The sequence below is a fragment of the Sinohyriopsis cumingii genome, chromosome 12, assembly GCF_028554795.1.
Source record: "Sinohyriopsis cumingii isolate HCF-2022 chromosome 12, ASM2855479v2, whole genome shotgun sequence".
In the NCBI taxonomy this organism is placed as follows: Eukaryota; Metazoa; Mollusca; class Bivalvia; order Unionida; family Unionidae; genus Sinohyriopsis; species Sinohyriopsis cumingii.
Window position 1 is genome coordinate 47,068,118 of NC_142972.1, and position 6,059 is coordinate 47,074,176.

A 6,059-nucleotide genomic window follows, 5' to 3' on the forward strand; every position below is an offset into this window, starting at 1 on the left:
AAAATGGATCTCATGTCTTGTTTTTCACAAAAAGGGCAGACATAATAATTATCCTTAATCGTACTTTCAAACAACACCTTGTCTGAGCATTATACTGGACAATGTGTAAGTATCTCATTAGTGCATGATGTGATTCCCGTTCAAGCATGGTGTTGTACATTTCTGGAAGAGGATGCAACAAACATCAGAGAGAGCCAATCTTTTTGCAATCTCACCTTCAAAAACATCTTTGTTTGAACAATGCTACTTACTCTTTAATGTGTAAATTGGAACTGCTTAATGACACTAGCAGAATAGACAATGTACTGGTTTGTGAAATAAATATGAAATTCCTTAATAAATAAATGAATACTTGATTAAACTTTTACATAGTGGTTTGTAGTTTGCCAGCTATTCACATATTGATCTTGACAGGATTCACTACAGATATGTTTCAAACAAATTATAACTCTCTAACATGTTTAATTACCATATGTACATGCTTATAAGTCAAATCCAACTCCAAACTGCACAGACCCAGACCTACATCAAATAATGCACTGGCAGATCCTGGTCTGTGCAGTTTGTCAAGAGTAATCAGTAGAACAAACAACATATACCCTGGTCTGCAGGTGCATCATGCTATGGCTTCATCAAGATCTTCGTTGTTTTCAAATAGACTCAACTTATAAGTATATACGGTGTACTGGTGTTACTCTATATAAATTTTGTTCATATAATATTTCCAAACGTGATCAAATGATAATGCACAACCATGGGATGCTGGGATAAGCACTTTTCTCTCTGTTTGGTTTATAGGTATCGTGTGTTGCTATTATATACTGAGCTATGATAACATTAAAAGTGTCATATACACCACTCCCTCGATAACTCATGCCCTGATAACTCGTAAACCCGCTTATAATGCGGTATCAGGCATGGATCCCATTTTTTAAACCCAAAAATACCCAAAAAATTTATCCCTATTTGTTGAACTTGAAGAAAATCGCGATCAAAATTGGTAACGGAAACTTTGAGGTATCGCTCATTTTTTCGTTGAAAACGGTAGGTAGGAGCTGGAAATTTTAATCAACACTATGAAATATCAAATTTAAAAATAACTCATACAATTTTTTACATTTTCTTTCCAAACGACATTCCTAGTACACCGCAATTAATGATATGTTAGGAAATTTTGATCAATGAAAATGTCACTTACGCCAAGTGGAGGTAGTACTTTAATAAATAAATATAAATTAAATAATTTTTTTTCAATTGAAAATTGTGTTCTATTTTCATCTTTTAGTTCCTTTTAAGTGTAATCGTCAAAAATGCAATGTGTCCTCTTGTAATTAAATGTAAAATGCGTCAATCTACTGTAACAGCTATGTCAGCAAGCGTTTCTCTGGGAACCTAATTAAGTGCCAACTGTGTTTGATAACTGACTTGCGGAAGTATTTGTTGTATTGTTGCACTGAATTAAAAGCTGGCCTCCTTTATATTATCACGTAAATGATGTCTTTTGAATATAAAAAAAGGAGGTGGAATAAAAGAAATGTTAAAAGGCACAAAAATTGGACTAACTTAAAATCTAGCGGCCTCGGTCATATGTCAGGTGAACTCACTTCATTTGATCAATCGAACACTGTAATAAACGTTATTGTGTATGTAACAGAAATTACCTTAAATTAACCGACTCTTTCATAACTGATCAAAGATAACATGGCAGCAAAGCAAAAAGAATACTTCGTAAAATAAAGGGCTTGATTTCACAGATACAGACCATTGTGGGCAAGCGAGTTTCAGAGAATTCTTGAACTGGCATTTAGAGATATCCTCAGGGATGATAGGAAATTTCATTATTACTTCCAATGAAATCATGACATTAACATTGTAATAATTGAACAATAAAAAATTGAGTTTCGACGTAGACGTGTCACGAAATAAATGTCGCATGTTTGGTGGTGTATCAACAGTTAGTCTAGTTCCCAAATTGTGGACTACTGATTTGGCAAGATACTATTAAATACCACTACAGAAACCAGACTCATCAAGAAAACAAAAAGCAATGACGTAATACACAGATTTTTCACGTACACGTGATGGTTGTTCAAACAAGCTGGAACAATCTTTCATATGTTGGATATTTTGAGGAAAAAAAATGTTATTTAAACAGAATAACGAACAACTTCATTAGAAAAAGTGCATTATTAAAAATCATTATCGACGTGATTGTAAAATGAGGATTCAGTCATTAAAAAGCCCAGTTCCCTAACACCACCCACCCACCCCGGTTTTCTCACTATCAAAGCGATTTTTTCAATTTTTGGAGGTCCCTCTGTAACTCGCGCCTTGCTTATAGTGCGGTCTATGTTTGTGGACCCTGATGTGCGCGAGTTATTGAGGGAGAGGTGTATATTGCTATTTTAAAATGATCTGATAACATTTCATTCCACAAAACATTACAGTACTTCATAGCAAAGACCTTTAAATTAGCTTCATTTTTTTCATTTAATCTAAATTCCATGAATAATTGCATGCATTCAACATTATTAATGAGCTGAGATGCACAACAATTAAAAATCAATAAATTAAACATAATTTGTTAAAAAATGATTTTTCTATCTGTATATGTAACAAATCATACATAGCTAAAACGTTCTGAAAAACATGTTCACTACATTGGCATACCATAAATACATATTATCAAAATGGTATAACAAAGACATGTATGTATGAAATTTAATTAGTAAACATTTATTGAGTGATCCTTATTTTAAATTTTTATCACATAAATCTGTATATCACAAAAAGAAACTTTACCTATTTAATCCAATGTACAAGGTATTTCTACTAAACCATCACCCAGTTTAAAAGTCTGACATAATAAAATTTTGATTACTTTAAATAAAAATCAAGAATCTGCTGGTCATTGATGTACAATAATACAACATGCATAATATATACATTTAATAAAAGCCTTAGTTACCTAAAAAATGAATTACATGAATACTTGGCATCACTTGAATGACTTGTTCATTCCATGTATAAAGTTTTCTGTGACCATCAAGAAAACAAAAGACCAAATTACATGTATGTTGCTGTAAATATTTTATCAATATCCATCTTTGCAGACACTCTTAAACAGTGGAAAACAAATTTAGTGTACTACAGTACTGGAAGGTCGGAATGAAGTATGAAATAGGCCTATTACTTTGCACATAAGACTAATGTACTAAAACCTTTAATGAGAAATAAAAAATTTTGGCACTGTCATCAGCATGTTTAATGTTGGCTGATATTTAATGGCAACACATGAAAGGTTATCTTGCACTGAGTCAACTGGAGCAATGGGTCTTGCCCACTAACACACCATAGTGGCCAACCTGGTCTGACCTGGATTTGAACCTGCACATTCACAATACAAGCCCAGCATGATAAACACTAAACCACTGTCATTCTATTAAACGTATTTTCATTTATAAGTATAACCTGTTTTTTGCTAAATGTTCATCAAAATAAAAATAGCAAATGATGCCAAGATCATATAAACTGCCACAGGTCAATATAAATGATCATCTTCAATTTCTATGTGACACTCTAGGCACTCACCAGTTATGTCAATGGAGATTAAGTATTTAGGAGTCATAACAGTATACAGTAGTCCCCCTCTTGAACGGCCCCCCTCACCAACGGCCACCCGCTCCTTACGGCTGGAATTCGTTGGCACCGACGAGTTTGTATTCAAAAGTACCCCTCATGAAAGGCCACCCGGCTAACGCGACCAGCGGCCAGCATATTAGTGCAATAATATAAAATTTACCCCTCACAAGCGGCCGCATTTTATTTTAATATGTATCCTGAACCAGTATTTTATTCATAACATGTGTTAAGTTGTCCGATTTCTGTTTTCCGATGTCAGGTTTTCGTTTCTGTACCACTATGGTTAATGGTTAATATATAATTTACGCCTCACCAGAAGCCACATTTATTCCATAAAGCCGAGAAAGACTCAAATTTTAATCTATACAAAAGGGTAAGTACATGTCAACCAATTAGCCATACTGCTGTGTTATTATGAGATGTCCGGTTGAATCACTCTGATAATTGTTAAGATTACAATTATTGAACAGCAGTAACAGTTGAGAAGTGGCAGTGTCGCTGTACATACACAAGTAAGCAGGAAAATAGTTTGATAGCTTTTATGGCTTCCCTTAGAAAGATGTTAAGCTTGTTCACCTTTGATAATTAGTAATCAAGATCGCAACTCCTAACAGCCGCGAGGTCAAATCTGCGTGATGTTAATTAATGGTACATATTGAAGCCATTTTGGCTTCTCTTGCTTCGTGTAAAGAAATGTACAAAAACAATAGGGTACCAGACTGTGACTAATGAATCACGTGACACGATTATTTCCTTTAAAAACACATGGCAATTTGTTCAAATGCTGAAAAATTGTTTTATCAGTCTTGTGGTTGGCAACATTGGAATAATTTACTGCTAAAATAAAAAGTTCAACATGTTATCAAGGAAAAGAAAAATTCTTAATTTAGAAGAGAAAGTAAAAGTAATTCAACTGACCAAAAAGGGGGAGAGTTTGAGAATCCTGGCAGAAAAATTTGATGTCAGAAAGACTCAGATCAACAATATTGTGAAAGATAGGGACTCAATTCACAATTCTGCAGAAATGGGAATGTGGAATGGACGGAGAAAGGAAGATTGTTAGAGCCAGGAGATGTTTGTATCCTGATTTGAATGCCAAGGTTTTTGAATGGTTTTGCACTGCGCGTGCTAAGAAAATTCCTCTCACCGGTCGAATGATCCAAGAAAAGGCAACAATTTTATCAGTTGAAATGGGATATGACGACTTTACTGCAAGTAACGGTTGGTTGCACAGATTTCAAGTCCAACACAATATTAAGTGTTCTGTCCTTAGTGGAGAATCAGCTGATGTTAATATTGAAGTTGTCGAAGATTGGAACAAAAGACTGAACGATATATGCAGGGGATATGACAGGAAGGATATTTTTAATTGTGACGAGACTGGTTTGTTTTTAGACTTTTACCAACAAAGTCGCTTGTACAAAAAGGGGATTTATGTAAAGGTGGGAAAAAAGCAAAGGAGAGATTTACAGTTTTGCTCTGCGCCAGTTGTTCTGGTGAGAAACTGAAGCCACTGGTGATTGGAAAAGCGCAAAATCCAAGGTGCTTTAAGGGATATAGCCGAACACATTTGAGAGTTACATATGAGGCAAACAGAAAAGCATGGATGACAGGACAGATATTTGAGTCCTGGATCAAAAAACTTAATCAGCAGATGAAAGTGCAGAACAGGAAGATCCTGCTTTTTCTCGACAAATGTGCTGCACACCCAAAACTGGATTTGTCAAATGTCAAGGTTTCATACCTTCCTCCAAATACAACTTCAAAACTTCAGCCCTTGAATGCAGGGATAATCCAGACGGTCAAATTGAATTACAGGAAAAAGCTGCTGAGACATGTTTTGTTCCTGATGGATAATATAACAGCTGCATCAGAGATAGCACAAAAGGTGAATCTGCTGGAAGCAATCCAATGGCTGACATCAGCATGGGATGTCCTGACAGCTGAGACGATTCAAAAGTGCTTTCGGAAATGTGGATTTTTCCAAGAGGTACCAGAGGCAGAGGAGGAACACTGGGATGAAGAGGACTATCTTCCCCTAATACCAACTGGAACAACCCTTAAGGATTATGTTCAGTGTGATGATGCATTAGCTACAAAGAACACAATTAGTGATGACTGGGAGTCATTAACGACAGAAGGTGCCAGAAATTCTAGTGAAACATGCCAGAATGAGGAAAGTGACAGTGACACAATGTGTGACAATCCAAACCCAGACAAACAGTGCATTACACTGCATACTGCATGGTTACATTCCACAGAATTGATGGATTATGGCCTCACAATAAACAATGTTGAACTTGTGGACATAATTATGAAAACACAAGACATTCTTAAAAAAGATAAAAGGAAAGCTGTAGAAAGCATGGGACAAATGACACTGGATAAATTTTTCAAGCCTAAGAATTCTTAGGAAC